Source organism: Chiloscyllium plagiosum, chromosome 43 (genome assembly GCF_004010195.1).
Source record: "Chiloscyllium plagiosum isolate BGI_BamShark_2017 chromosome 43, ASM401019v2, whole genome shotgun sequence".
Classification (NCBI taxonomy): domain Eukaryota; kingdom Metazoa; phylum Chordata; class Chondrichthyes; order Orectolobiformes; family Hemiscylliidae; genus Chiloscyllium; species Chiloscyllium plagiosum.
In genome coordinates this window covers 9,713,984-9,725,002 of record NC_057752.1, presented here as the reverse complement: position 1 = coordinate 9,725,002, position 11,019 = coordinate 9,713,984, and the positions used below count along the sequence as shown (strand labels likewise).

General features: G+C 42.6%; 1 protein-coding gene across 9 annotated transcripts in view; it reads left to right on the top strand.

Annotated features, from left to right (window-relative positions):
• The first annotated feature begins 307 nt into the window (after window positions 1-307).
• Window positions 308-11,019, top strand: part of LOC122543362 (bromodomain adjacent to zinc finger domain protein 2A-like) — a 122,617-nt gene continuing 111,905 nt past the window's right edge. For 2 of the 9 annotated variants that reach the window (XM_043681991.1, XM_043681998.1), the window contains exon 1: window positions 1,569-1,726. The gene's annotated coding sequence lies outside the window, so the exon portion shown is untranslated. Of the gene's footprint in view, window positions 642-1,206; window positions 1,233-1,558; window positions 1,727-11,019 lie in introns of those variants that run through there. The other 7 variants (XM_043681987.1, XM_043681988.1, XM_043681989.1 and 4 more) reach the window with 7 other exon arrangements.

Sequence of the window (11,019 nt, the reverse complement as noted above, 5' to 3'; positions counted from 1 at the left end):
AACTCATTTTAATTCTTTATTCATGTTTGATTTCTGAAACAGATTTTGGAGGTGCATTCATTTTCAAAATTAGAAAAATAACTTTCTCAACTGTAACTATAATCCTGTTTTTCTAGGACATTTACAATGTACCATGGAGTTGAGTGCTCCCTCATCCCTAAGAATGTTTAGCCAATTAGAATAATTTATTTACCAGGCTCTTCCAATTATTGTATTGATGAGTATGGTCTTATTATGAACGTGAGCCAAGCAGATGAGGGGAGACAAAAATTTTGTTTCTGATCTGCGCTGAGTTCAGCCAGGCAGCAGTAACGGTGCTATCAGCAATCTCAGTGGCTCTGAGCTAGGGAGAAGCCACATTAGTCACAGTTCCCACTCTTCATCACTTTCCAGCGACCTCTGCTGGATAGTGTGTTCAGATGCTGGGAAAGGGCAGCTTTTGATTTTACTACAGTGTCCCCCATGAAAATGGTCTGCCAAAAGTTGACACATGAAGGATGACCATTTGGAGCCGGCTAGAAAAGCCAGTGCTTGTGGGACTACAACTCAGCAGGAGAGGAGTTGAGACAATTGGGAAAAACAAAACACGTTAGCAGTCCACTTTTGCCTCTACCAAAGGCCTATTTTTCAACTGGAAAATGGTGAGTGTAGGGGGGGGATTCCTGTTTGGACATCAGCTGATGTCCACCTGATAACCAGGGGATCACTGGGTACTGATAAAGTTGATATTTCTCCTTCCCAACCCTGACATTCTGAGGAACACCGTCACTGTTATCAGTGAATTCAGCCATTAATTCTAATTCTCGATAGTCACTTGACGTGTTAAGAGGTCGGGAGTTTTTGTTTCACTTTTTTTTTACGATCTGGAATATAGTCTTTTGATTCATGTTCGTCAGATCTTTCTTTCGTATTCTAACTCTGAAAAAAAAACTCTCAAAGGAAGTAAATCCACCCTTTTCTGTAAAGTCTACAAAAGGTCCCACACAGGGACTGCTTCCCCTTTTATGTTTATATAAGTTATTTTGATGCAGTTCCCCTCGATAATTAATAAATTAACAATAAATTATAATACATTAAAAAGACCGCTTGACACCAGAAAAAAATGCAAAAATGTCGATGATATAGAAATTGATAACGAAACTGATTAATTTCAATCTACATCTATTTAACCGTTGTTGATAATTTTTAAAAAATCTACATTTACAGAAAAATATCTGGCCATCCTTTTTCGAGTAAGTATTGAACATAAAATGGAACTGTAATCAATTAAAAATGAGAAAAAATGAATTTGGTAATGTCTAGCAAGTTTTTGGAATTCAAAGATATAATTAAACTGCAAAAATATGATTAATGTAAATTTCCATTGTGATTTCCTCATGCGTAATTTTTAAAAAGCGATTAATATAAATATCTCTATTAATAGTTGCATTCTAAAGTTAAAGGGAAAATGGAGGCATTTGATTGCAACAATTCTGAATTTTGTCGCGATGTGTACCAGCGGAGGATGCTGTACAATGGCTGCATGTTAATGAGTAGATGGTAATCTTTCTTTACAAAGTCAAATTTATGCAGATGATGCTGTGGGTCAGAACTGACTGACGTCATTAGTCTCAGCCACCTGCCTGAAGAGGGGGTGAAACTGACTCTCTGCGAAATTCACCAAACTTTGCCATTTCTGGCTGGTCGCAGAGCTCCGCGCCCGGCTAGGGATGAGCTGAATGGCTAGGTGAGTAATGTGACCGGGGTACTTCCTCCGATCGGCTTTTAAAACCCCTCAGATCGGGCCGGCAGCAGTTTGGGGATCAGCATGCGTGCGTGTGATTGCTGTGCAGTTTTGTATCTTTTTTCTCTCTCCCTTGTGCTTGTATCACTTCCTCCTGCGGCTGGCTCCTGGGCATCCCACTGGGTCGTAGAGTCCGCTCGCTCTCGTTTACATACAAAGAGGGCTCGCAGGATCCTAGCAACCGTCCTGTTCCTGTAGCACATCGACTAATATTCGAGCTGAGCGTTAATAACACACACAAGTGACAACAGTTTGGGACACGCACAGTTGTATGCACAAGCAATTGTGGTTTTTATTTACAGTACTAAGCTGTTTATGCGTTTGCGACTGGATTGTAGCAACGTGGTTTGTCGCTTTGATATTGATCTTGCTTATAGTAGTCTAGAAATCTGCTTGGAGACAGCAGCTGTTTAAAGTTACCAAAGTTGAATCTTTTAAGAAAGTTGAAATCCTTTGCGGATTTCCCACCTTTGCCTCTCGTTCCTGCCCCCTCAGGTTATAATTTAACCCCTTAATCAATCTTTGTGAAAAATTACATGGGGCTTCAGGACTGACAGACATTGATTAGGTAACCTTGCAGATACTTCAGGGTTTTAAAAAAAATTGTCAAAAGAAAGGGAAAGCCAGACTTAAAAAAAAATAGAATTTGGTTGCGAGGAAGAGCCAAGCTCTCTCAATCCTGCCTTACAACCAGACTTTCAGTTCCACGATGTCAGTAGTGAGGTGGGTCCGTGACATCATTGCCCTCATAAGTTTTACAAATGTGTAGTCCAGTATCAGAAGAAATCCCAACAAGTGTCTTACCTGAAAGCCAGCCTCGGAGATGTTGCAGCACTGACTGAGGGCCGTGGGTCTATTCCTTGGGATTCCTCGCAGAGTAAGCTCCTCATTTCCATCAGGTGGAGGTTAGAATCAGAAGAGGGGAAAGGCAGCAGTATCAACAAGCACACTTTACCTTTTTGGCTCACTCTGCAGAACCTGGGGTAACCTTGGTCACGGTATAACATGTCTTTGCCTTCTTTCTAGCGAGGCAGAAAATGAAAATCAGAGCCATACATTCACAGATCTTAATTATTCTGTGTAAAACAAAAACTGTTTTCTCTCCCTTTCTCCAGTCTTCTCACTTTCTGACTTATGTTGGGTTAAAAGTTAATGAGCACTGACCACCCTTACCATCCTAAATCAAAGTGACCATCCTGAATGAGTGAATGTGGAAAGTGAGTGCCGGGAAGCAATTTAGCCATAGAGCAACGTCACAACTGAGGCTAGCCCTGTTGTCTGCTCAGTGTCCATGTTTATATAGATTTCAGCAGGAGTCACAGGGTAGTGATCAGGAGACAGTGGCGTGGTTGATTTTTTTTTTAGGCCAAGGGCACTCGCAGCTTTTGCTGTCACTGTGTCTGGGAATTCAGCAGAAACGTGGAATCCTGTGATTTGTATGGTTCTGTTCTTCACTGAGTTTTATTCACTGAATCATTGGAGGGTGGGGGTGGGGAGTTGTCTCCATTTTAAAACAAATGACAGATGGTAACTGCTGCAAGGATGTTGTGACAAAAATGAAGCTAAAGATTTAAAGAACATAATCCATTAATGTTGAACACTTTCAATTAAAATGGCATTCTATTGATTTCTGAAATAAATGTATATTATTTAGTGTATGTTAAATATAGTATACAAAAATTGGAATTATGCTGTATAGCGAAGACATTTGTTAGGTATGTAGAGAATCCACTATGCATTAAATAGAAGACACTTGGTAATAGCAAGACTTGTTAACCCCAAATTGCATCTCTTGACAACACCTCAAGTTACTTCACATCCTATGAATTGCAATGGTTGCTGCTACGTAGGAAAATGCAGCAAACGTTTAGAGCACAGCAAAATCCTACAAACAGCTGGAAAGTGTCCGTTTGGATTATGTGCTCAAGTCTTGAGCTGAACTTGAAGCTATAGCCTTCAGGCTCAGTGAAAAGACCTGTCCCCACAAGATCAAGTTGACTCCCTGGAAATTTTCTATTAGGGTATACAGATTTTTTTTTTTTTAACTTTACTGTCCTCTGTTGATGTCCACACTTGAGGACAACAGTATCGTTGCTATTGTTACCCAGGCTGGAAGTGATTGACTCAGCACATCTGGGAATAGAATCTGTGACATTTCTAGTTTTTAAAAATTCCTTCATGTAATGTGGGTATCGCTGGCAAGGCCAACATTTGTTGTCGTAACATTAATTGCTTTGAGAAGGTGAAGGTGAGCTGTCTTCTTGAACCAGTCTGTGTGCTGTAAGTAGACCCACAAGGGAATGAATTACAAGATTTTTGACCAAGGAACAATTGAAGGGATGGCAATATAGTTTCAAGTCAAGATGGTGTGGGGCTAGGAGCTGCCCCAGTCTTTCTCAGTGGTAGAGATTGCAGACTTGGTAGGTGTTGTTGAAGGAACCTTGGTGACTCACTGCAGTGCATCTTGCAGCTGGTGTACACTTCTGCTACTGTGAGTCGGTGCTGCAAGAAGTGAATGTTGAAAGTATTAGATGGTATGCCAATGGAGAGGGCAGCTTTGTCCTGGATAGTGTTCTTGAATGTTGTTGGAGCTGCACTCATTCCAGACGGGTGGAGAGTATTCTGTCACACTCCTGACTTGTTCCTTGTGGATGGTGGACAGGCATTGGGGTGACAGGAAGTGAGTTACCCACTGCAGAATTCCTAGCCTTTGACCTGCTTTTGCAGCTGCAGTATTTACAGGGCTGCTCCAGTTCAGTTTCTGCTCAATAGTGACCCCTGTCATGTTGATGGTGGAGGATTCCATGATAGTAATGCTATTGAATGTTGAGGGGCAATGGTGAGCTCTCTCTTGTTGGAGGTGTCATTGCCTGGCACTTGTGTGGCGCAAATGTTACTTGCAACCTGTCAGCCAGTACCTGGATGTTGTCCAGGTATTGCTGCATTTGAAGATTGACTGCTTCAGTATTTGAGGAGTCGCGAATGGTATTGAGCATTGTCTAAAAATCAGCAAACATCCCCATTTCTGACCTTATGATGGAGGGAAGGTCATTGATGAAGCAGTTGAAAATGGTTGGGCCTAGGACACTACCCTGAGGAACTCCTGCAGAGATGTCGTGGAGCTGAGATGACTGACCTCCAACAACCACAACCACTTTCCTTTGTATCAAACATGACTCCAAGCAGCAGTGAGTATTCCCCCTGATTTGCTAAGGCACCATGATGCCACACTTGGTCAAATACCGCTTAGATGTCAAGGCCAGTTTCCCTCACTTCCCTTCTTGAATCCAGCTCTTTTGTCCCATGTTTACACCAAGGCTGTTAAGGGTGTTAGGAACTGAGCTAGCCTGTTGGAACACAAATTGAGCTTCAATGTTATTGCTGAATGTTGGCAGAGCAGTTATTGTTGAAGCAGCAGAAAGGACCAAGACAAACCGAAGAGGAACAGTGAAAACGTAAGCGCAAAACCAACCTCCCATTTGGTATTGGGAGTGAGTGGAACAGTGTGGCACATTCAGTTGCCAACGCAGAGTAGTCTGGAGTAGTTCACATACATGCTGAATTCCAATCTGTGTTCCCGTGATGATGTGCTAAGTTGCGGCCAGACAGCCGCATACGAGTGGAGTTTTAGGCAATCATCACACGTTTGATAATCGCTTTTCAGCAAGGCTTTGTAGATAACCCCAGCAGGGCCTACTGGCAGGGTACTTGGCTGCTGTCTTGACCAGCCTGTGTTTTGTACTTGGGAACTTAGAAAAGAGGAGGAAAAAAACCATGATGTTTCTCATGTTTTATTCCTCAAACCAGATTATTCAGTCATAATATTTTTCATATTTTCTTGCATTCTGATCCTCCTTTTGAATTTACAGCTGAAAGTTAAGACAACTGGTCAGCTTTTGCTTGTTTGTTTCAGTGCTCTCCTATAAACAGCCTTCAGGAGTCACGGGAGTTAACTGTGACTCCACCATTTCTGTCCATCTTCGTGAGAAATTGCTTTATATTTATATTTACCAGCCAAGTCCATCTGAGTTTTGGAACTAAACTTTTATAGAATTGAATATTGCTCTGTTCAGCAGAACATCTCCACGTACCGGATCACCTTTCCAGTCACTTTCTTCAATATTGGCTCCTTATTGTGAAACATTACTTATTGTAGGAAAACCTCAGCAAAGCCTGCTCTTGTGAGAATATTTTAGAAGGGAATGTGGTTTTGCGCTTACGTTTTCGCTGTTCCTCTTCGGTTTGTCTTGGTCCTTTCCGCTGCTTCAACAATAACTGCTCTGCCAACATTCAGCAATAACCTACACATTGAAGCTCAATTTGTGTTCCAACAGGCTAGCTCAGCTCCTCGTCAGTTGCTGTCTGAAATGAGCTCCACTTGTACGGAGAACCAAAGCTGCTCTGCTATAATTTACACCATGTGCTGGATGGATTCTGCTTTGTGTGCCTAGAGAACAAAAGAAAGAATTACATTGACATAGCGCCTTTCATGACCACAGGATGTTCCCAAGTGTTTTACAGCCAATGGATTACTTCTGAAGTGTAGTCACTGTTGTAATGTAGGAAATTCACACATAGCAGACTCTCACAGACAGTAATCTGCTTATGACCAAGTGATGTGTTCAGTGTTGTTGGTTGAGTAATGGCCACATCAGCAGGGACAATTCTCCTGCTCATCATTGAAAGAATATCACAGGATCTTTTATGTTCAACTGCAGGAGGAGACAAGACCTCGGTTTAATTGATTGTAGCTGCTTTTCTGGGAGGAAGCTGAGGCAGAGGCACAGACAAAACAAACATTGTACAGATTTCTTCGGGTAAAACACTCTGTTCCTAATATGGTAAAAACCTAAACACCAAAATTTTAGCATTTCCCAACTGCATTGGGAGAATAATAATATAGAAAACCAAAAGTGAGTCATTTTACAGAAGCCTGTTCTTGTTGCAGAGCCTCTCTGCTAGGATGGTACACCAGGAAAATCAGGCACATGTCCCTCAACGTTTTCTATCCACTGTAAGACCGGAATTCCCAATATTTCTTCCCACGGGCGGACAAAGTGTACAGTTGCCCCATTATAAAATCAGACAGATGGTTCCTCACAGGAAGTTGAAGGAAAGTCAAAGCCGAGCTCTCTGAGGCCAGCTGCATGCTTGAGAAGTGTTCTTTAGCAGCAGGAGCACACTCGAGGAGAAATGTTTCGTTCCCTGTTGTTCTCCACCCCCTTCCCTCCCAACTCCTCTGAAGCTGCTGGCTAGTGCTGGGGTAAATTTTCACAGCTGCCAGCAGCCCTCCAAAGCCACAACCAAATGGCCATTCTTTGTGACTGAGTTATGATGCGTGGGTGCACTTTTGACCTAACCCACCCCTTCGGAAACTGATTGGATTGAGGATTAGCCTGGTTTTACGCTCTGCCCAGTTTTCCTCTTTGAAGCCATTGGGGGAGCAGCAGTCGGCTCAGTGCCTGAGTTCTACTCAACCCCCTGGGTGTCCCACCAGGGTGAGATTTGTTAACATTGCTTGTTGGCAGAAGGCTGTTCGGTGCTCCTACACTGCTGCTCCTGATCTTGTCCTCACATTCACAAGCACTTTCTAGGCAGTGTTATCACATAGCAGTTGGGAACAAAATCCTGAACTGATATGAACCTTTCTCATCCAAATTGCTGAGACCAGTTATAGCAACCAGTTTGCCATGCTAACTTTACACAGAGAATTGAGTCTGGGACCTACCAATGTGCTTTAGATGAACTCAAGTATGCTTGGGCTCAGAAGCTGAAGAAATACTGGCTGGAGTCCTAGCTCCTGATTGCTATCCATTGATCTCTGCTGGAAAGTGAGTGCCGAGTGCTAGCCTGTCCATGATCCACTCCTGACAGAATAGCCTGTTTTCGCCTTCTTGGCTCACATCTAGAATGGCGACCTGGAATGAGCTACTGAAGGGAACATGGCACCAAAAGAGCTATTAACCAGCAGTAACTTCTGGGGAAAATCTTGGAAATATGGACAGTTGTGAAAAGATGGGCACGTGGAGCCAAACATGATATACAATTAGAGTTTCATTTATTACCTCCATCACTGAATGTTAGTGGGGGTATTGCTTTCACTCTTGTCTGTCTGTGTATCTGTCTGTAAACAATTTACCTCAAACACTTTCAATAAAACTTGGTACGCAGCAGCTGACGCAAGGAGGAATGAATTTGTTTCTGGCAAAGATGTGAGTCCTGGAAATTTTTAAAGGATCCATTAACATTTGGAGATAGGGCATATTGTTTTTTTAAAAAGTATGTTGTGGACTGTTTCAGCTCATGTGGTATAATTGATTACAGCTGTCTAAATGTGAGCAGATTTTTCAGAGCAGATTGTTAGATGTGGAATAGCCTGAAGCTTCTCCAGTGAGATGGAAGCTCTTTTGTGAAAAGTGTTTTTTCAGCTTTGTAGTTATTGAGCATCAACCAAGCTTGGAATACCTCCAGGGAGAGCTGTGTAATTGTGATAACATTTGAGTTGCCACACAATGTCAGATGTATGCTCTGTACTGAGCACCCTGTTCACCTGTTCTACATAGCATCAGCAAACACTAGAATTGTACAGCAGGTCAATCAGTGTCTGAAAGAGAAAGATCAGTTAATTGATTTTGAGTGGGAGCCATTACCATCAGACACCTGGTAGTGCCCAACCTTTACCAGTTGTGCATGTCATTAACCCTTGTGATGTAACTTTGACCATAGCCAGTGGGGAGAGTCTCTTATACTAGTTTCATGACATGGTACTTTTTGTAAGGCATCTACAAGGGAGGCACACAATTGCAATGATATTAAGCAGGTTGAAGTAAGTGAGATTTGATCAGATTAAACTATCTTGAGTTAAAACGATATAGAGAAGGATGTGGCTGGCCAGGCCCAAGATCTATCAAATTGATAGCCTCTGACATTGGTATTACTAACACATTGGAAGGGTCAGGAATGAGCTGTACTATTCAGTGAATGGATCAAGGATCTCTTGAGGGCAGAGAATGACCTGAAATTCAATTTCTGAAATGATTGGTTTTTGAGGTTGGAGAGTGTCAGCTGTCTGCAGAAGCCCAGCGAAAGTTCACCACCTGCAGCAGGAAGGGGGGAGAGAACGGGAAGTAACAACTCAATCGGAATGTGAAACAAAAAAGGGGACCCCATAGGACTGGAAAATATTAGATGGGTAGATTTTTGCTGACTCCAAGTGTGACTAGTGATCATTGGAAACCCATAGATCCACCACTGTTGATATTTTGATGTGAGCTCATAGTTTGCGAGGTACCCTGTCTTCTCCGAGTGTTCATATGTTTGAACCGTTGATGAGTTTGTCTTTTTATTTACTTCAAACGCAAAAAATTGAAATGCTGCATACTGGGAATGTTTTTATTTTATGAGAGGGCTTTGTTGCTGTCAAGGGTTATACATAATTGGATTTCATTTCCTCAGTATGTATCTTGCTGGATGGTCTGACTCAACTCTAGTCTGACTCAGCCACGGTTCTGGTACAAGAATAGAATTCCAGTCCAATAACTTTCAGATCAGATGACATCAGTAATAGCTGAAGCGCTGCAGCTCTGGTTTGAACTTCAGTTTCCTGATAGTTAGCCTCTCATGAGTCAGGGACAATCCTTGAGAATTCTGGCTGAATTTGTGGCTTTTCCTGATCAAAGCAAACAGACAATTAATTTCCTTCCATTGGGGTATTGTTCTAATTCTGAGTAGCCACACATCATGTAGATAGTCAGTGTCAGCAGGTAGGAGATATTATAACCATCTCTGATCTTATTGCCAGCTTACGTGCTGATCCAGTGCAGGGCTGGGGTCTCTGAACAGTAGGTAAGCAGAGTGACAGGTGAATCGTTGTTGTACTTGCATTGTGGAATCCATGATGGTTGCACTGGTCCTGTTAATATCGACCTGCCCCTCTTTCCAGTTTGCTTATCTATATGTAAATTAGAATCCCCCACGATGAGTGTAGTTTCTTGTTGCATGAATCTGTCGTTTTCGGTGTAGCCTTGCCACAACTATTTGGAGGCCTATAGACAGTTCTTGGTAATGCTTTCTGCCTCTCGTTGCTTCTTAGCCCCACCCAGACTGATTCTATATCGAGAAATCCTGCGCCAGTATGCGTTCTCACTATTGCATTGATTTCATCTTGCATTAACAATGCCACCTCACCTTCATTTTCCATTTTGCCTGTCATTCTTAAAGATTGAATCCCTTTGGATGATCATTTCCCAGCCTTGATCACCCTGCAACCATGCCTCCATAACTGCAATCAGATTGTATCCATGTGCCACGATTTGCATTGTTAATTCGACGAACTTATTCTGAATCATAGAGTCATACAGCGCAGAAACAGACCCCTCAGTCCAACTCGTCTGTGCTGACCAGATATTCTACATTAATCTAGTCCCATTTGCCAGCATTTGGCCCATATCTCTCTGAAACCCTTTCTTATTATATACCCATCCAGATGTCATTTAAATGTTGTAATTGTTCCTATATCTACCCCTTCCTCTGGCAGCTCATTCCATACATGTACCACCATTTGCGTGAAAAAGTTGCCCCTAAGGTCCATTTTAAATCTTTCCCCTCTCACCATAAACCTCTAGTTTAGAACTCCCCTATCCTGGGAAAAAGACTTTGTCTATTTATCCTATCCATGCCCCTCATGATTTTATAAACCTCAATAAGGTCACCCCTCAGCCTCTGATGCTCCAGGGAAAACAGCCCCCAGCCTATTCAATCTCTCCCTATGGCTCAAACCCTCCAACCCTGGCAACATCATTGTCAATCTTTTCTGAACTCTTTCAAGTTTAGCAACATCTTTCCTAGAGCAGAGAGACCAGGATTGAAAGCAATATTCTAAATGTGGTCTCACCAATGTCCTGTACAAAGTTTGTGAGAAGATTTGTAGCTCGGGTGCTCGTTGTTGTGGTTCTGTTCGCCGAGCTGGGAATTTGTGTTGCAGACGTTTTGTCCCCTGTCTAGGTGACATCCTCAGTGCTTGGGAGCCTTCTGTGAAGCGCTTCTGTGATCTTTCCTCTGGCTGCGACCACTAGGACTCATAACAGCACACAAACCAACAGCCACTCTCAGACAACAACTCACCAGAACGAAGGACCCGATACCCAGCATGAGCAAAACCAATGTAGTGTACAAAATCCCATGCAAGGACTGCACAAAACACTACATAGGACAAACAGGAAAACAGCTAACGATCC